This window comes from Panthera tigris, chromosome B2 (genome assembly GCF_018350195.1).
Source record: "Panthera tigris isolate Pti1 chromosome B2, P.tigris_Pti1_mat1.1, whole genome shotgun sequence".
Lineage (NCBI taxonomy): Eukaryota > Metazoa > Chordata > Mammalia > Carnivora > Felidae > Panthera > Panthera tigris.
The window spans coordinates 25606997-25628491 of NC_056664.1; the positions used below are offsets into that span (position 1 = coordinate 25606997).

Here is a 21495-nt window from a genome sequence, read left to right on the forward strand (position 1 = left end):
AGACTTTGGGTTGGGGGTAGGAGACATGGGAAAAACCTATATTCTCATTCTGACTTGACATTTAAATTTCAATCTGGTCTGTAAAATTTGTAGTGAAACATTTTCATTTTTATTTCTGCTTTTTCTCTTGTTCCCTGAGGCCATGTTAGATTCAATCCCAAAGACTTTTTTTCTTCTTTTTCTGCGTCCTGTTATCATGCCTTTTTGAATAATTCTGCTCCACTGGTTTTCAGTGGGAGGAAACTGTGTCCCCTTGGGAGATATGTGGCAATACCTGGAGACACTTTGGATTGTCATAATTGAGAAACTGCTACTGGCATCTAGTGGGTAGAGGTCATGGATATTGCTGCACATCCTGAAACACACAGAGAGCCCCCACAATGAAGGACCAATCATATGACCCCAAATGTCAGTAATGCTGTATAGTTGAGAAAGCCTGTGCTAGACAATTAAATTCCTTTTCAAAAAGGAACCCACTTGATCTTTGGTACAGAGATTTGTTTGGAGGTCACTCTTTGGGGAATTAGAATACAGTGTTCAAAGCAGTTGGTGGTGTTTTCTGTTAACAGACACTTTTGTTTAAACAAAGATGGACATATTCACCAAGGTTTCCACTCACTTCTCAATGAAGCTAATGAACATGGCACACAGTGTTTTCTCAGAACTACCGACAGCCTTTGGAGAAAAAGTGTGTAAAGGAAAATAACAGAGAAACTACAGAAGAGCAGAGAATGATGAACAGATATTCCTTGACTTGCAGTGGAGTTATGTCCCAATAAACCCATCATAAAGTGAAAATATCCCAAATTGAAAGTGCATTTAATATACCTAACCTATCAAACGTTATATCTTAGTCTAGCCTACCTTAAAGGTGCTCCAAATACGCTGTGCTTAGTCCACAATTGTGCAAAATCATCTAACACAAAGCCTATTTTAGTGTTAATGATCTCATGAAATTTATTAAATACTGTACTAGAAGTGAAAACCAGAATGGTTGTGTGGGCACAGAGTGGTTGTAAGCATACTGGTTGTTGACCCTGGTGACCGTGTGGCTGCCTGGGAGCTGCGGCTGCTGCCCAGTGTCATGAGAGAGGATAGTCCCGCATATTGCTAGCCTGGGAGAAGTTCAAAATTCCCAATATGGTTTCTACTGAATGCGTGTCACTTCTGCGCCAACGTAAAATAAAATCATAAGCCAACGTGTCGTAAGTTGGGGGCTGTCTATAACTCCACTGCCTTAAAATTGTGCTTAGAAATACACTTTTGTAATTTTGAATTTTAATACTATTTCTGAATTATGTCTTTCTTTTTTATTGTTTTCTGACACATCTCTCTCTGGTGTCACTCTCAGTATGTCCATCCTCCTGCACCCATACCTGCTTCTCCCCCTTGCCTCCCGATCCCCCACCCTGCTGTAGAAGTCAGAAGCTCAGCCATCCGGAGTCCTCCCTGGTCTTAACCTCTGGTGGGTGAACTGGTTCCCCTGCAAGATCTCTTTAATTTGCCCCCTCTCCTGAGTCACACTGCTGCTGCCTGAGTTCAGAGTCTCACTGTATCTTCTACACTATTATTTTAATTGCTACTTGACTGGTCCTCCAAGTACAGCCTGGTCCTTTCCTCTGTCTCACAAATCTGCACTACTGGCAAAAATAGTCTTTCTAAATAAAAATCTTACTGTGAAACTGAGGCCTTTGAATCGGGCTGGCTTCTATAAAATTCCTTAGTCCAGAAAAACCCTTCTTTAATGCAGTAAGTGAAGCAAAAAAACAAAAACAAAAATAAAACTACCATATAATACACAGGGTGATGTGATAATGAGATTAATGAATTGGTGGAATGATCCTGGCCATCTGACTGGTTGGCAGTGCCCAGAGTTGTTCTGTAAGTCACAAATACATCCTTGCCCTGGTGGTGCCATGCCATGGAGGTTGCCTGCTCTGGGCTTAAGTCTCCTTGGCGATGATCCTGGGTCCTTTGGCTGGCTGGGTCTTCCAGGATTAGCTGTGGTGATTCCAGGAAATGTCTGGTTAATGTTCATTTTTGAACATCAGCCTGATCTTTCAATATTGGAGGATGATATTAGGGGCACAGGGAATGACCTGCCACTTTTCTTGGTTGCTTGGCTTCTCTTTCACCGTACTTCTCTTTCTTCTATAAAAGCTGAAATATTTGAAAACACGTGATGAGCGGGAAGATGGGAGCCAACTGCCAAGCTCTTTATATCTGAAAACAAATAATTATGGGGAGTTATCTGTAGATTTTATAGGTCTTTCCTGATTTGGCCTCAGAATTAATTTTCAATTATCATTCCCTGCCATTGCATTCTCCCTAACCCCTACCCTGAAAACACACACACACACACACACACACACACACACACACATCCAGACCTATTCCAGTCCATTCCCAGAAGACCTTTCTTACTCTCTGTTCTCTTAAGTTACCATGACGATCCAGATTTAAAATGCTTTTTCTCTTTTTGTTCAGTTGGAGACCTATATTTTTAAATGATCACATCCCACTATGAAGCCTTTGAGTCATTCCACAAATATATTTCAGACACTGTGGTGGTTGATGCTGTTGACAGAAAATGAGTGTAGGAAAGTGAGGCCATCATAAGGCCTACAGTCTGGTGTGGGGGACAGAAGTTAATGGAGTCCATATGGAGTATAAGTGTGGGACAGGGAAATTCTTGGCATTGGGGGATCATAGCTGCCACCATCCATTTTCTCATAACACCCTGAAAGTACCTTTCTATACTTTCGGCCTCTGTCATCAGGCTCTGAGTCACCTCAAGTCAGATACTGTGTCTTGAACTTGATGCCAAGCACCTAGCACAGTGACAGACAGATAGTAGATGGTTATACTTTTTTGTTAATTGAGTAATGAATCTTGAAATGCAGCATAACCTGTGCAAGTATTTATGGTAGAAACATGGTAAGAGGGGAAAAAAGTGTTTTCAAAGTTGTGGAAACTTTTACGGAATAGAGCCCCACTCAGTATTTGTGCTCTTTGTAAGGAATCCTCTCAGAGCTCCCTGAGGCAGATCTAGAGAGGCTGTCCTGTGCTAAGGATACAGAATAGTCACAGAAAAGACAAGTAGCTAGGTCACACAGTGATGGTGTGAGATGCTAGCTTGGGGGGTCTCTGAGTCAGGAAGGAAAGAGGGACTATGCCTGGCTGGGGCATAGTATTTTCGGGTTTAGCCCTGTGACTCGGTTATCAGAGGGCTGTTTGTGTGTGCTTGCTGGATCCCCAGGCCAGCAACACAATTCTGTTATTTGTCTTGGGTCTGTAAGGTCATGAAATAGTGATTTTCAAAAAATACTTAAACCTCCTCCCTTCTGGACAGTGCTGGGAAATCCCTGAAAAATGCTTCCTTTTTGGGACCCTGTTTATCTTTTATCTGGGAGGACTCTTAAAGGTCAACCAGATATGGAAATATTTTTCAGATACTACAACTTTAAGTAATAAGATGGGAAAGATTTTGATGGACAAAAATAATTAACTTATTTCAAAACATCTCAATTCTTAATCTTTTGCTGAATGGATTTCATGTCCCCTGTGTGTCTTTTACTGGGGGGAAGAGAGAAAAAAACCTAAAATCATTTTCATATTCAAAGTTCTGTTTTTTCATCCTTAGTCAAATCCATCTTCTGTCCTTGGCAGTGTGGTTTGGATTGGAGGTAAGTTTCCTCTCAGCCCTGGAGCACGGAGACAGACAGCACGTGTGTATCATGCTATCATGCTCTGCATTTACTCACTTTCTTGCAATGTAGGTGACAATGATGCCTATTTGCCTTTTTTTCTCCACCTATGGAGATGTACCATCTTTATTTAATTCAGTATGGATAAATGATTGGTACTTTCTAATTTTTATCAGTGTGTGAATCCCTGTGATGGATATCTTTATTTTTATTTATTTATTTATTTATTTATTTATTTATTTATTTATTTATAAATTTACATCCAAGTTGGTTAGCATATAGTGCAATAATGATTTCAAGAGTAGATTCCAGTAGTTCATTCCCTATGTATAACACCCAGTGCTCAACCCAACAAGGGGCTTCCTTAATGCCCCTTACCCATTTAGTGCATACCCCCACCCACAACTCCTCCAGCATCCCTCAGTTTGTTCTTTGTATTTAAGAATCTCTTATGTTTTGTCCCCCTCCTTGTTTTTATATTACTTTTGCTTCTCTGCCCTTAAGTTCATCTGTTTTGTATCTTAAATATGAGTGAAGTCATATGATATTTGTGTTTCTCTAACTAATTTCGCTTACCATAATACCCTCTAGTTCCATCCACATAGTTGCAAGTGGCAAGATTTCATTCTTTTTGATTGCCGAGTAATACTCCATTGTGTGTGTGTGTGTGTGTGTGTGTGTGTATACATACATATCTCATATATATCTCATATATACATACGTACATATCTTACATCTTCTTTATCCATTCATCTGTCAATGGACATTTGGGCTCTTTCCTTACTTTGGCCATTGTCTGTAGTGGTGCTATAAACATTGGGGTGCATGTGCCCCTTTGAAACAGCATACCTATATCCCTTGGATAAATACCTAGTAGTGCAATTGCTGGGTCATAGGGTAGTTCTATTTTTAATTTTTTGAGGAACCTTTGCACTGTTTTCCAGAGTGGCTCCACTAGTTTGCATTTCCACCAGCAGTGCAAGAGATCCTCTTTCTCTGCATCCTCATCAACATCTGTTGTTGCTTGAGTTGTTAATTTTAGCCATTCTAATCAGTGTGAAGTGGTATCTCATTGTGGTTTTGATTTGTATTTCCCTTATGATGAGTCATGTTGAGCATTTTTCATGTGTCTGTTAGTCATCTGGATGTCTTTTTTTTAATGCTTATTTGTTTTTGAGAGAGAGAGATGGATAGAGCATGAGCAGGGGAGGGGCAGAGAGATAGGGAGACACAGAATCTGAAGCAACCTCCAGGCCCTGAGCTGTCAGCACAGAACCTGATGTGGGGCTCGAACCCACAAGCAGTGAGATCATGATCTGAGCCAAAGTCAGACGCTTAACCAACTGAGCCACTCAGGCGTCCCACCTGTATGTCTTCTTTGGAAAAGTGTCTATTCCTGTCTTTTGCCCATTTCTTCACTGTATTATTTGTTTTTTGGGTGTTGAGTTTGATAAGTGCTTTATAGATTTTGGATACTAACCCTTTATCTGATATGTCATTTGCAAATATCTTCTCCCTTTCCATCGGTTGCCTTTTAGTTTTGCTGATTGTTTCCTTTGCTGTGCAGAAGCTTTTTATTTTGATGAGGTCCCAATAGTTAATTTTGGCCATTGTTTCCCTTGCCTCCAGAGATGTGTTGATTAAGAAGTTGCTGTGGCCCAGGTCAAAGAGGTTTTTGCCTGCTTTCTCCTCAAGGATTTTGATGGCTTCCTGTCTTATGTTTAGGTCTTTCATCCATTTTGCATTTATTTTTGTGTATAGTGTAAGAAGTGGTACAGTTTCATTTTTCTGTATGTTGCTGTCCGGTTTTTTCACCACCATTTGCTGAAAAGACTGTCTTTATTCCATTGGATATTCTTTCCTGCTTTGTCAAACATTAGTTGACAATACATTTGTGGTCCATTTCTGGGTTCTCTATTCTGTTTCATTGATCTGGGGGTCTATTTTTGTGCCAGTACCAGACTGTCTTGATGATTACAGTTTTGTAATACATCTTGAAGTCTGGCATTGTGATGCCTCCAGCTTTGGTTTTCTTTTTCAGGATTGCTTTGGCTATTCGGGGTCTTTTCTGGTTCCATACAAATATTAGGATTATTTGTTCTAGCTCTGTGAAAAATGCTGGTGTTATTTTGATAGGGATTGCATTGAACATGTAGATTGCTTTGGGTAGTATTGACATTTTAACAATGTTTGTCCTTTCAATCCATGAGCATGGAATATTGTTCAATTTTTTGTGTCTTCTTCAATTTCTTTCATAAGCTTTCTATAGTTTTCAGTGTATAGAGTTTTCACGTCTTTGGTTAGGTTTATTCCTAGATATTTTATGGTTTTTGGTGCAATTGTAAATGGGATCAATTCCTTTATTTCTCTTTCTGTTGCTTTATTATTGGTGTATAGAAATGCAAATGATTTCTGTGGGTTGATTTTATACCCTGTGACTTTGCTGAATTCATTGATCAGTTTTATCAGTTTTTTTGTGGAATCATTTGGGTTTTCTGTAGAGTATCGTGTCATCTGCATAGAGTGAAAGTTTGACTTCCTCCTTGCTAATTTAGATGCCTTTTGTTATTTGTGTTGCCTGATTGCTGAGGCTAGGACTTCCAATACTATGTTGAATAACAGTCGCATGAGTAGACATCCTTGTTGTGTTCCTGACCATAGGGGGAAAGCTCTGGTTTTCCCCATTGAGGATGATAATAGCAGTGGGTCTTTCATGTATGGCTTTTATGATCTTGAGTTATGATCCTTTTATCCCTACTTTCTTGAGGGTTTTTATCAAGAAAGGATGCTATATTTTGTCAAATGCTTTCTCTACATCTGTTGAGAGGATCATGTGGTTGTTGTCCTTTCTTTTATTGGTGTGATTTATCCCAATGATTATTTGTGGATATTGAACCAGCTCTGCATCCCAGGTATAAATCCCACTTGGTCATGGTGAATAATTGTTTTAATGTACTGTTGGAACTGGTTGGCTAGTATCTTGTTGAGGATTTTTGTATCCATGTTCATCAGGGAAATTGGTCTGTAGTTATCCTTTTTAGTGGGGTCTTTGTCTGGTTTTTGGAATCAAGGCAATGCTGACTTCATAGAATGAGTTTGGAAGTTTTCCTTCCATTTCTGTTTTTTGGAACAGCTTCAAAAGAATAGGTATTAACTCTCCTTTAAATGTTAGGTAGAATTCCCCTGGAAAGCCATCTGGCCCTGGGCTATTGTTTTATTGGAAGATTTTTGATTACTAATTCTATTTATTTACTGGTTATGAGTCTGTTCAAATTTTCTATTTCTTCTTGTTTTAGTTTTGGTAGTTTATATGTTTCTAGGAATTTGTCTATTTCTTCCAGATTGCCCAATTTATTGGTGTATGATTGCTTATAATATTCTCTTATTGTTGTTTGTATTTCTTCAGTGTTAGTTGTGATCACTTCTATTTCAGTCTTGATTTTATTTATTTGGGTCCTTTCCTTTTTCTTTTTGATCAAACTGGCTAGGAGTTTTTCATTTTTGTTAATTCTTTCCAAGAACCAGCTTCTGATTTCATTGATCTGTCATACTGTTGTTTGGTTTCTATAGTAATGAATTCTGCTCTAGTCTTTATTATTTCCTGTCTTCTGCTGTTTTGGGGTTTTATTTACTGTTCTTTTTCCAGTTCTTTAAGGTGTAAAGTTAGGTTGTGTATCTGAGATCTTTCTTCCTTCTTTAGGAAGGCCTGGATTGCTACAGGCTTTCCTCTTATGACCACCTCTGCTGGGTCCCAGAGATTTTGGACTGTGGTATTATCATTTTCATTGGCTTCCATGTACTTTTTAATTTCCTCTCTAACTTTCTGGTTAGCTCATTCATTCTTTAGTAAGATGTTCTTTGGTCTCCAAGTATTTGTTGTCTTTCCAAATTTTTTCTTGTGGTTCATTTTGAGTTTCATAGCGTTGTGATCTGAAAATATGTATGGCATGATCTCCATCTTGTGTACTTGTTGAGGGCTGATTTGTGTCCCATTATATGATCTCTTCTGGAGAATGTTCCATGTGCAGTGGAGAAGAATGTGTATTCTGCTGCTTTAGGATGAAATGTTCTGAATATATCTGTTAAGTCAATCTGGTCCAGTGTGTCATTCAAAGCCATTGTTTCCTTGCTGATTTTCTTTTTAGATGATCTGTCCATCGTTGTAAGTAGGGGTGTTGAAATCCCCTACTATTATCGTATTGTTATCAATGAGTTTCTCTATGTTTGTGATTAATTGATTTATACATCTGGGTGCCTCCACCTTTGGAGCATAAATGTTTGCAATTGTTATATCTTCTTGGTGGATAGACCCCTTAATTATGATATAATGCCCTTTTCTTCATCTCTTGGTACAGTCTTTATTTTAAAATCTAGATTGTCTGATATAAGTATGGCTACTCAGGCTTTCTTTTGGTGACCATTAGCATGATAGATGGTTCTCCATCCACTTACTTTCAATCTGAAGGTGTATTTTGGTCTAAAATGTGTCTCTTGTAAACAGCATATAGATGGATCTTGATTTCTTTTCCATTTTTTGACTGGAGCATTGAGTCCATTGACATTTAGAGTGAATACTGAAAGATATGAATTTATTGCCATTATGTTGCTTGTAGAGTTGGAGTTTCTGGCGGTGTTCTCTGGTCCTTTCTAATCTTTGTTGCTTTTGGTATGTATGTATGTATGTATGTATTTATATTTTCATCTTTTCTCCCCTCAGAGAGTGGCCCTTAAAATTTCTTACAGGGTTGGTTTAGTGGTCACAAACTCCTTTAATTTTTGTTTGTCTGGGAAACTTTTTATCTCTTCTTCTATTTTGAATGACAGTCTTGCTGGATACAGAATTCTTGGCTGCATGTTTTTCCAATTCAGCACATTAAATATGCCTTGCCACTCCTTTCTGGCCGGCCAAGTTTCTGTGAATAGATCTGCTATGAACCTGATCTGTCTTCTCTTATACGTTAAGGACTTTTTTTTCCCTTGATGCTTTCATAATTCTTTCCTTGTCTGAGTATTTTGTGAATTTGACTATGATATGCCTTGTTGATAGTCAATTTTTGTTGAATCTAATGGGAGTTCTCTGTGTTTCATGGATTTTGATGTCTGTGTCTTTCCCCAGGCTAGGAAAGTTTTCCATTGTGATTTGCTCACATAAACCTTCTACCCCTTTTTCTCTTCATCGTCTGGGACTCCTTTGATTTGGATGTTATTCCTTTTTAATGCGTCAGAACTCATTGTAGTTCTCTAATTCTTATATTGTGCTCATTTGCCTTAGTTTCCCTCTTTGTTTCTGCTTCATTATTCTCCATAAGTTTGTCCTCTATATCGCTGATTCGCTGCTCTGCTTCATCCATCCTTGATGCCATGGCATCAATTTGAGATTACATCTTAGTTATAGCATTTTTAATTTTGTCCTCACTAGATTTTACTTTTCTTATCTCTGCAGAGGGGAACTCTATGCTTTTTTCAACCCCAGCTTATTATTATTATTATTATTATTATTGTGATTCTAAATTCTGGTTCAGACATATTGCTTGTATCTGTGTTAAGTCACTGGCTGTCATTTCTTCCTGTTCTTTCTTTTGAGGTGAATTCCTTTGTTTTGTCATTTTCAAGGAAGAAAAAGAATTAATGAAATAAAAAATAAATGAAAATAAATAAATAAAATTTAAAAATTAACAACAACACAAAAAAATCAAATAAAAGATGCTAGATCTTAGGTGTGTTTTGGTCTGGTTGTTGAGAAAAGCTTGATAGAATAGAGAAAAAAGGGGAAGAAAAGGGAAAAAAAAGAAAAGGAAAACGTTTGAAAATTTAAAAAAATGAATACAGTAAAATAGAATAAAATGAAATGAAAGTAAAATAGAATTTTAAAAAAATTTCCAAAAACGTAAAAAAATATATTAGGAAAAAAAATTTAAAATCTTTTTTATAAAAATGGAAAATAAAAACATTTTTTTCTCTTTCTGTATTCAAGAATAAGAAAAAAAAAGAAAAAAATTGAATAGATGGACCAGTGAACAGAATTAAATATGATTGAAATTACATCCAGTTTCCCCTAGAAGTCAAACTAAGATGCACTTTATAGTCCGTAAACTACACAGGCGGAGAGACTTGTGGTGTTCCTCTAGAGCGTGGTTCGTGCTCCGTTCTCCACTAGATAGTGCTGCTTAGTTTACTGGAGTGGAATGTGTGGCGTGTGTAGGCGTGTATGCACATGCATGGGAGGGGTGAAAATGTGTTACCCAGCTACCCAGTCTCTAGTATCAGAACTCTGTGCTCCCCCCACAGGTAATCAACCACCCCTTTTTGTTTCTGCTTCTGTCCATTACCAGACCATTAGCCTGTCAGGTGGCACTTCCCTCCTGAGTATTATCTCAGATGGAGCTGTGTTTCTAAACCCTTCACTTCTGAGGACCCTGTTGCTTTGACTTGCTCTGATCCTTTGGGGGAGGGTCTTGCTGATCAATGGCTGGGTACCAGCCAGTACCCAGAAATGTTTGCACAACCATGCTGCTGCACATGCCCAGAGACTGTGGCCAGGTGCCATCTAGCCCCAGAAAAAGTTCACAGGATCATGTAGCAGCAGCATTGCAAAGATTATGGTAAATCACAACACATATCTGGTGCCCAGCTTCACCCTTAATGGCCTTCTTCCAACACCAGCAAACATGGCTGTTCTCTGGGGTTTGCTGGGACCTTTTCCTGTGGGGAGGCCGCACAGCCTCTACCAAATGCCCTCTCAGCAGAGGAACCGCCTCTCCCCGTGTGGCCTGAGGCCCCCTTAGACTTGGCTGTCTGCTCCTGGGGATTCACCCTTCCCACCAGAGCCCCTCCAGGTATCTGCAGAGTTTCAGATTCTGCACTCTGCTGTTTATAGAGACTTAATGGAATTTAAACCCTCTCCTTTCTCCTTTCTCCCTTCTCCCTTTCTTATTAAGTCTCTTATGGCTGTTTCCACTCTTTATCTTTCTCTCCAGCTGCTTTCTGTGTGGGGGGGGGAGTTTCTGTACTCTCCACCTGTCTTCATCCTCTCTCTGCAAGCAACTACCCTCGCAGCTTCTCTCTCCCAGTTCTCCTCTCCACACCCTATACCTGCTGAGTTCTGTGGTTCCAGTTGTCCAGATTGTTGTGTTAATCCTCAGATCAGTTTTTTAGGTGTGCAAGATGGTTTGGTGTTGATCTAGCTGCATTTCAGGGATGAGAGAGGCAAAAAAAACTTCCATGCTGCTCCGCCATCTTGGCCCTGAGTCCCAGTGATGCATATTTGTTGTCTTAAGATTGAGGACTCTACAATTCTGAGCTCAGGAAAAAAGTGTTACCGTTTTTAAGACTGTTAAGGCTAACATTAAACCCTTTCCTACACTCCCTTTTGAATGTGATGATGGATGGGATCAATAGCTTGGATTTGGCCTCCATCAACTTAATATACATATTACTCAAATATATAAAGTATAAAATATATTTGAATACATTTTTAAGCTTTATAGTTATATAGTTATATTTATATGATATAACTTCAGGATGGAAGGATAACTCCCTTTGGCCAACAATACCTTTTCTCACCAGAACCTTTTCCCCAAAGGCTGGAATATTAGTTGATGATCCTCTTAACTTGGAGAAATACTTTTTTTTAAGTTTATTTTATTTGTTTTGAGAGAGAGCAAGCGAGTTCATGAGCAGGGAAGGGGCAGAGAGACAGGGAGAGAGAGAATCCCAAGCAAGCTCCATGCACTGTCAGCATGGAACCCCATGGGGGGGCTGGATTTCAAGAGTCATGAGATCATGACCTGAGCTGAAATCAAGGGTCCCATGTTTAACCAACTGAGCCACCCAGGTGCCCCTTGGAGAAAAAAAATTAAGTTTATTTATGCACCTTGACAGAGAGAGAAAGAGAGAGAGAGAGAGAGAGAGAGAGAGAGAGAGAGAGAATCTCAAGCAGATGCATTGTCAGCAAGGAACATGATACAGGCCTTGAACTCACGAGCCATGAGATCATGACCTGAGCTGAAGCTGGACGCTTATACAACTGAGCCAGCCAGGTACCCTGAGAAATACTTTTAAATTGGAAGATCCATGGGGGTATTTCTTTATGCAGGTTTTCAAAAGAGAAAAAAACACAATTCCTTCCAAAACTAATATAGAAAGTTTATGTCTCTCTATATTTGCCACTCTATTCTCTCTATTTGATATGTGGGAACAATAGCACTTTGTACTCAACACTAAGATGTACTGATGAATATTTTACATTTATCAGCATAAAAACACAGAGGTAAAAACTCTCTTATCTATCCCTGAGGGGTTCTTCCAGTTAGATGTGTCATTTTGGGGGGTAAACTATGCTCATTTTTCAGTAATCTAATTTTGATTTCCTGTTTTTGTTAGGAAAAAGAAACAGTATATATGATATTTAAGCCAGATAAATTAAAAACAGGGTATATAGGGGCTTCTGGGTGGCTCAGTTGGTTAAGCATCCAACTTTAGCTCAGGTCATGATCTCACAATTTGTGGGTTTGAGCCCTGCGTTGGGCTCTGTTTTGACAGCTCAGAGGCTGGAGTCTGCTTAAGATTCTGTGTCTTCCTGTGTCTCTTCCCCTCCCCTGCTTGCACTTCGTCTCCCTCCCCTGCCTCTCAGAAATCAACATTAAAAAAAAAAACCTTTAAAACAGGGTTTATAGACAGATCCAAACACCAGACCTGGGGCTGCCCTATGCATAGGAAGACACAATATCATTCTGCCTCCTGACAGCAATACCCATCTGGCCATGGTAAGCCCTAAGCAGTGAGTCTGAGTGTCTGTGGATTCCAGCCTGAGCTCGTTTCTCTAATTCCATCCACAAGCCAGCATTCGGGGACTTTCCAACTTTGGGTTATTACAAATAGCGCTCGATGAATACCACTGCATGTCTTTTTGTGAACATGTATATGCATTTCTACTGGGTATTGAATTGCTGGTAAGGACATGTTTTGATGAAGCTAAGAGAGTGTGCCAAAAATATAAGGACATTATTCTTTATTCTGAAGGGAGGGGCTTGTTGAAGACTCAGTAATCATTGAACAAGAGTATTAGAAAAGAGGGTAGGGATTGATCTAGTCAGTGTTTCTCAAATATTAATGTGTCTAAAAATTGTTATAGGTTGAGTTGTGTTCTCCGAAGTTCATATGTTGAAGTCCTTACCCTCCTGTACTCAGAATGTGACCATATTTGGAGATGGGGTCTTTAAAGAAGTGGTTAAGTGAAAAGGAGGTCGTTAGGGTGGGCCTTAACCCCACACGGTTGATGTCCTTATAAGAAGAGGAGATTTGGACATAGACACAGAGGAAGAACCATGTGAAGACCCAGAGAGAAGATGGCCATCTACAGGCCAAGGAGAGAGGCCTCAGAAGAAACCAACTTTGTTGACACCTTGATCTTAGATTTCTAACCTCCAGAATTGCAAGAAAATACAATTTCTGTTGTTCAAGCCACTCAATCTGTGCTACCTTGTTATGGCTATCCTCGCAATCTTGTTTAAATGCAGACTCTGTTCAGTAGGTGTGGGTGTGGACTCAAGGTTTTTATTTCTAACAAGATTGCACATAATACAGATACTGCTGGCCCATGGACCACACTGTGAGTAGCAAGGATCTAAACCACAAGTGGGGAACTTCTCTTAGGAGGAGAGACCTCTCTCTCTAACAGGAAAGGAAGAGAGTTCAGGACGGAAAAGTAAACTTGTATGTGGGAGGTAGAGGATCAGTGGCAAACTGGCTCAGCGGATCCAAAAGGGATGTGTATGTGTTGGGTGGGGGAGGAAGAGGCCCTGAATAATGATGTTTGCTGGTTCCTGTGGTATAAATGCTCTCTCCGTGGCTGACTTTAATTACCAAGATTTTAACAACTGGCTTGCAAAGTTCCTGGAAGTTTGACAATGGCCTCTTGCCACAGGTAGGGCCAGCTCCAGCTCACGGCTGTCCTGGGTGCTGCGAGGGGCCTGCCTGATTTCCCTGCCTTCTCTCATGGGACCAGAATGTGCTTCTCTTGTGGGGACACAGGTGAGATCTTTCATGGCTACTTGAAGAAAATTAGTAGAGACGAACTAGAGCTGATGTCCCATGAGTTGTCGTTGAAGAGGAGCGCTCACTGGAGCTCTGGGTAAGGGGAGGAGCAGATACAAGTGGAAGCCCCTGTATCTCCTTTCCTCCTTCCCTGTGGACACTCAGAATGAGTGACAGCTCCTAGGGGCCAGGCTGACTCCAGGGCAGGCAGCTAGCTTGCAAGTGAGGGCAAATGGGAGATGCCGGAAGTTATGCTTTTGTAATTCCCATTTCCGCTCTCAGCTCTCAGGAAGAGCCCACCCTTCCTGCACAGATAATCTTTGATTTTCTCCTCTTCCCTAGTTAGAGAGAGCTACGACCTTTGTCTCTCCTTTGTCAGACTGCCCTCTGACTCACAGTAATGTCAGTAAATGTAACAATCGATTATAAGAATTTTGAATTAGGTATTTCAGATTAAATATTTTAAATGAGTTTAGGGAAAAATAGTTCTTTTTGAAAAACTCTGCTGGCCTTAGTTGTTTTGTAGCTGTTTTACTCTTGTGTCCCTAGGACAGGGAAAACATGAGAATTTGGGAAGAGTTTTGGTGTGTTTATAAGAAGAAAAAATCTGTGCATTGTCTTGGACCAGAACTTCCCACGTAGTTACACCGGGGGTGTGGGTGCTGGGAGACAGGTGGGGGATAATACATGTGTGCATGGGCACATTATGTTGTCTGGATTCTAGGATTTAACTTTGTTTTTCCAGGTGGAAAAAACACTAACATCTGAGAAGTTCAGATCCTGGACAAATCCAAAAAAGCTGACTAAAGAAAGTTCAATTTCTCCTCCACAGATTAAAGCTGGAGGAGACTTACAGCTTGGAGTCTTTTTTTTTGAAGTTTAGGACTGGTGTGTTTAAGGAAGCCAAGGCCAACTTTCCTGGAATGTTAATAAGAAGTGTGTGTCCAAGGTCATGCACAGAAACCTTGCAAAAGGACTAGTGAAGAAGGCACAGAGGGAGTGTCTGTGTTCAGGACTGCCTGGGCCACAGAACAGAACCCAGACTTCACGGACGGTCCTTTTCTTCTCTTCCTCTGGCACCACAAAACTGGCAGCATTTTGTTCTGTAGTGGGTTCTCTTCTCCATAAAAAGGCACGGTTGCTCGCCATGTCCTCCCTTCCCCTTCTGCCTACCTTGCCTTGATTTAAATCTTGAGTGACCAAATCAGTGTAGCAATTTGCATGGCAAAATAAAATGTGTGCACTTGGGTGGTTTGTGAATGTTTGTTGGGAGCATTCCACAGCTGCTTGAATAACTGAGGCTTTGGATGTGTGATGTTTGGGGCTGATGCTTGTTTTGCAATATTTGAGGTGTCCTTGAGTGGTTCTGCCCTCCCTCTATAATCTGGGATGGCTCCCCTCTCAGACTGTGCTTACTATTTGTGGGTGTTTTTGGAGCATCTCAGGGATCCATGGACCAGTCCTCTGCTCTTCTGTCCTGGGATCACATCAGAGCTCTGCTGCCCACTCCTGCCAACCTCCTCAGGAAATGCCAGTGCCCAGGCCCTGTGGCTCACAAAGCCAGAGATCTTGACATGTTAACCCTGCAGCCACCCGGGGTTTGTCTCTTCAACAATTGAGGCAGTATCCCTCAGTGTCTTCTTCAGTGCCACACACAGCCCTGCATGTTCCATATCTCAGAGAGTCCCTTGTAGAAATAACTGAGGTACATGTCCAGGCCTTAGCAATGAGCTTCAGGACTGGGCTAGGAGGTGGTACTCTGAAGCAGAAGCCTGCAGCCCTCTCCATCTCTGTCCCTGGAAGCACACACCAAACTCTGCTTAGTTCTCCTGAAGCCCCCAAGGAAACCCTCACATACTCACCAGCTCCTGGGAACAATGGCCTGTGTTTATCACACATGCTCCGATGTGGCTCAGGCGTATCTCTTGCTAAAGAAAAGATCTCCCTACATTAATGTATATTTTGATTACAAAAGAATATGTGTCGTGGCAGAAATTTGGACTATAGAAAATATGAATAAAATTTAAGTTGTCCACAGATCTGTGGCCACGCACTGAAGAAGTTCTCAGACAGACGTGAGCGGACATGCAGGGCTGCCTCTGGGAGACAGCAGCAGCCACAGCAGCCTGCACACAGCCTTTATTTCCTATCTCATTAGACAGAAGTATCAAAGAAGATCACAGCATGGAAAGAGGGCACAGAGGATCTTTAGACATTAACCAGATATGCACCTGGTGGCTATGTGAAGGCAGGCAGGGAGCACATCTAGTTTCAAGGAGTGTCAGGGAGTTATAGCAGGTTTTGTATCTTAACTGTCCCCTGGGGGATCATGAGGCTCTGTATCTCATAATGCTATTGCCTTCAACAGCCTTTAGACCAGAACCTTGGTGACAGTTCAGCTATCCCCATTGACCCTCCAGGACATATAATACATTCTCTAGAAATAACTCCACACAAATCCACACCCAGCAATCACTACTGTTGATGGTGAGATGTGTATATTTTTATATATCCCCTTCCTTGGGGAAGGTCATTGAAAAGCATGACTGCCAGTTGACCTGTGAGCTGGATCCAGGCCCTCAGAGGCTCCACACACTCTCTCCCCTGTCCTGGGTATGTGGGTTTCACTTACCTTTCCCACTTGCAGAGACTGCTCCAAGGACACGGTTTTGAGACTGATGTGGCGTGGAAAATACCTGCATGGTGTATGTGACTGAACTCACTTAAGGTCTCTTTAGAAACTTTTTAAGATTTGGTGGGTGGGTGCTGGGATCCATTCATCTTGCTGCCACCCAATACAAGCCAAGCTTAATAAAACTGTCACCTGTCTACCAACCTGGAGTGGCCTGCCTCTTTCTTCAGTCTCTCCCTGCCCTCCGAGCATGGAGCTGGTTTCATATTCTTCCAAGGAAGTTCCTAGGAGGGTTTCCAACCAACAATATGTATGGAAATAAAAACTTATAAACACAAGTTAAACTTTCACACAAGTTAATCATAGACTTCTATAGCACCTACTTACTATGAACCTTAATTGACTTGTATGACTTTCCATATTTCTTGTGATCTATTTACTTATAGACAATTTGGGTAATTTAAATTATTTATATTACATGCTGCACTGTTATATTATGTACCGTACTGTTGCTCATTCCTTAATGTTTTAAAGGAAGCCTTCCTAAACATAATACTGTTGAGATAAAAGTTGGGCATATTTTAAGGCTTCTTCCAAATTGGTCTCCAAAAAATAACTGATTTACACTCCCACTTGCACCATCACTGACTGCTGCCTGGCTTATTTTTTAAGACTTGGACTGAATCATGGTTGCTCCTGCTTCTACTTTGGATTCACGGCTCATTGGTCTGTTACCTGAGCCATTTACATTACAGCTCTTATTAAAATCTACCAAGCTAGACTATGTTCCTGGTTAGACCACATCCATTTCAGGGACCGTGCTTTCTAAACTGGATTTGGGGAAAAAATTAATCCATAGGACTGGGAAACAGGCATCTACAAATTTTAATTTTTTTTTTTTGTCCTCTAAAAAATTACTTTAAAATTTTATTAAGGTATAATGAATATAATGGACTTCACATAGTTGACATGTACAATTGGATAAGTTGTGATATTGTAGGCACTGGTCAAACCATCACCATGATCAAGATAATTAGCATATCCATCACACCCTAAAGGCTCTTCTTATACCTTTCAGTCCTTCTCTCCCATCCCTCCTTGCCCCATCTTACCCACATACCCTCAGTCTCAGGCACCCACTACTCTGCTTTCTGCCACTATAGGTTAATTTGCATTTTATAGAGTATTATGTAAATGGAATCATACAGCATGTACTTTCTGGGTATGGCTCCTTTCACTCAGTACAATTATTTTGAGATTCATCCATACAGTGTGCATCAGTAGTTCATTTTTTAATTACAAAGTTATATCCCATTGTATGGATACATTACAGTTTGCTTCCATTCATCTGCTGCTGGATGTTTGGGCTGTTGCAAAGATTTTAACTATTACAAATAAAACTGCAATGATCGTTCATTTGCAAAGTCTTTGTATGAACGTATGTGTTCATTTCCCTGTGTGAATACATAGGAGTGTGAATAGCTGAGTCATTTGGCAGGTTTAAATTTTTAAGAAAATGCAAAATTTTTTTCCAAGATAGTTTTACCCAGTAGATCAAATGAGAGTTCCAGATGCTCTGTATCCTCACCCACACTTGGTATGATCAGTGTTGGTAATTGTAACCATTCTAATCGGTGTATAATGTTATCTCATTGAGGTTTTAGTTTGCATTCTCTAATTCTCTAATGTTCAGCATTTTTTCATGTGTCTATTTGCAATCCATATATGTTCTCTGGTGAGATACCTTTTTAAATCTCTCACACATATTTTATTATTTTGTTGGGGAGAGGTTGTTTGTTTATTGAATTTTGAGCATTATTACAAATACCAAGTTCTCTATCAGACACACGACTTGCAAATACTTTCACAAATCTTGTGACTTGAGTTTTCATTTTGATAACAGCATCTTTCAAAGAGGAGTTCTTAAATTTAACAAAGTCCAATTTATTAAACTTTTTTGTTTATGTATTGTGCTTTATCTAAGAACTCTTTGCCTAAGTCAAAGTCAGAGAGAATGTCTCTTAAGTTTATACTATAACATTTTATGTTTTGGCCTATGATCCATTTTGAGCTCATTTTGCATATGTTGAAAAGAGCATTCTTCCTCCACTGAACTGCATTTGCACCTTTTTCAAAAATCAACTGATCATATATACATGGCTCTATTTCTGGACTATATTTGATTTTGTTGATCTAATGTGTATCTTGGTGCCAATACCACAATACTTGATTATTGTAGCTTAATAGTAAGTTTTGAGGTAATGTAAGTCCTCCAATTTTATTCTTTTTAAAACATTTTTTAATGTTTATTTATTTTTGAGAGAGAGAGAGAGAGAGAGAGAGAGCGCGTGTGTGCATGAGCAGGGGAGGGGCAGAGAGAGAGGGAGATAGAGGATCCAAAGTGGGCTCTGTGCTGACACCAGAGAGCCTAATATGGGTCTTGAACTCAGAAACCGTGAGATCATGACTTGACCTGAGCCGAAGTCAGTTGCTTAACAGACTGAGCCACCCAGGCACCCCTCCAATTTTATTCCCATTTTTCAAAATTGTTTTGGCTATGTTGGGTACTTTGCTTTTTCCTATAAATTTGAGAATTAGACTCTGTTGACCTTTGGGCTGTTGTTTTCATATGTGTTATGAACCCCACAATACATTGTTATTATTTTAAAGACACTTAAAATACTATTTAGGGGAGCCTGGGTGGCTCAGTCAGTTAAGCGTCTGACTTCGGCTCATGTCATGATCTCACGGTTCATGGGTTTGAGCCCCATGTCGGGCTGTGTGCTGACAGGTCGGAGCCTGGAGTCTGCTTCTGATTCTGTGTCTCCCTCTCTCTCTGCCCCTCCCCTGCTCATGCTCTGTCTCTGTCTCTCAAAAAATAAATAAATGTAAAAAAAATAGTATTTAAAATATTATCTTTTAAAGACATTTAAGAAATAAGAAAGAAAGCCTTATGTATTTATCTGATACTTATTAACAGTGCTCTTCTTCCTTTGGGTACATCCTTGTTCCTTTATTATTTTTATTCTGCCTGCCTGAAGGAATTACTTTCACACGTCTTGACATGCAAGGTTGGCTGGTGGTGAGAACTTTCAGGTTTCATATGTCTGAAAAAGTCTTTATGTTACCTTCATTTTCGAAAGGTATTTTTGAAACATACAGAGTTCTAGATTGATGGTTTCTCTTTTTTCTCCCAGTATTTTAAAAATGTTTCTGCACTGTATTCTTGCTTGCATTTTTTCCCCAAGAAAACTCGGATATCATTTTCATCTCTGTTTTTCTGTATCTTTTTTCTTGGATTGCTTTTAAGATTTTCGTTTTGTCTTTTAAGCAGTTTGATCATGCAGTATGATGATGAAGTGAATAAAAACCTACAGTGTTAAAACTCAGCAATAAAAAGACAAATAATCTAATTTGAAAATGAGCAAAGATTTGAATGGATTTTCCCCTGAAGGAGATTTACAAAGAGCCAGTAACCACATGGGGAGGTAAAAGATGCTCAACATCATTAGTCATCAAGGAAATACAACTCTAAAACATCATGCAATGCCATTTTCACACCCTCTAAAGTTAAAAAAAAAGAGACCATAGATTTCGAGAAACTGAAGCCCATGTACACAGATGGTAATAAAATTTTGTAGCTGCTTGGAAAAATAGTTTGGCAGTTTTTCATAAAGTTAAATACAGAGTTACTATATGACCTAACAATTCCACTCCAGGTATAGACCCAACAGAAATGAAAACATACATCTAAACAAAATCTTATATGTGAATGTTCATAGTAGCATTATTCATAACAAACAAAAGAGAGAAAAAACCCAAATGTCTACCAATTGATGAATGAATAAATAAAATGGACACACACACACACACACACAATATTATGTCATCAGTCACTAAAAGAAATGAAATATAGATCACTGTTACCTTGAACCAGCAAAGATCAACCTGAGAACACTGTGCTAAGTGAAAGAAGGCAGTCACAAAAGACTATATTATATATGATTCTATCTATAATATCCCACAATAGACAAATCTAGGCAAAATGGATTAGTGGTTGCCGGGGGCTGTGGGAAGAGGGAATGGAGAAAATCATGAATGGGCATGGTGTTTCTTTTTGAGGTGATGCAATGTTCTGGAGTTAGATAGTGGTTATAGTTGTACAACTTTGTGAACAGACTAAGAACCACTGAATTGTATGCTTTTAAAGAGTGAATATTATGGTCTGTTAACAGGTCTCAATAACGCTGTTAGTTTTTGAAAAGGGAGGCACCCAGGGTGTGAAATTTAAGGAGGCACTCACTGTCAGGGTCACATTAAGTACAGGGGTTAACCCCTAAGAGTGTGTGCCTCTTTACATTTAGTTACCTGGCTTGCCTCTCTCCCTAATTCAGACCCTCAGGAGAATGCACTAATTCAGGTTTGAATTTGAAATAGGAAGAGAAATCTGCTTCAGAAAGTCATTTAATCTGTTCTCTTCCTCTGGACATCATCACATCAACAAGAAAGGCTTCTAGTTGCTGGGGTCTCTGGTCACTGGCCACGAGGGATGGGAAGAATGTGGGTATCTGATGACCTTTCGAACAACCGAATCAACCATCCGCAAGCCCGCCCTGCGTCAGCACCCCCATGTGCTGAGGCAGTCCGGCTCAGTCTGTCTGTTCCCATCACTTTGGAGATAAATGGTAGCGACTGCATACACAGCAGCACCAGAGCCCAAACACCAGCAGGGGAAAAGGGCTCAGGTCCTAGAAGGTAGGCCGCCTGGCTTCTGTGTCTGGGTTCAGAACAGCTAATTAGTGTGGGATCTTGAGCAGATATTTTATTCTAGCTGACTCATCTGTGTAAGATGAGCGGTGTGGAATAAGACCCACAGGCCTGTCACTCCACCTTTGCTTCTGGAAGTAGACAAGCCCAGGCTAAGTTCTGTCGCCCCTCGCTCCCGTCCCCGGGGTGTTCTCCACTTGTGAGCGAGCGCGGCGGTACCAGCCCGACTCACCTATCCGTTTGAAAGTGCTTTTCCTTTCACAATCGGTTTGGGAGGCAGTCAGCCCTTCCAGTGACCCCCGCAGGGCCTCACACGCGAGGCGGGGCTGCGGAGGGTGGGGGTGGGGGTGGGGG

General features: G+C 40.3%; 2 long non-coding RNA genes across 2 annotated transcripts in view; one reads left to right on the top strand and one right to left on the bottom strand.

Annotated features, from left to right (window-relative positions):
• The window catches only part of LOC122238569, a 42930-nt gene extending 26013 nt beyond the window's left edge, over nt 1-16917 (top strand). The window contains exons 2-3 of the long non-coding RNA XR_006217525.1: nt 13633-13739; nt 14488-16917. This is a non-coding gene — a long non-coding RNA (uncharacterized LOC122238569). The remainder of the gene's footprint in view (nt 1-13632; nt 13740-14487) is intronic.
• Nucleotides 1860-21471, bottom strand: LOC122238570. Its single transcript, XR_006217526.1, has 4 exons — nt 21374-21471; nt 16579-16658; nt 2751-2831; nt 1860-2223 (listed from the first exon to the last, which is right to left on the bottom strand). It is a non-coding gene; the product is annotated as an uncharacterized LOC122238570 (long non-coding RNA).
• Nucleotides 21472-21495: the final 24 nt, after the last annotated feature.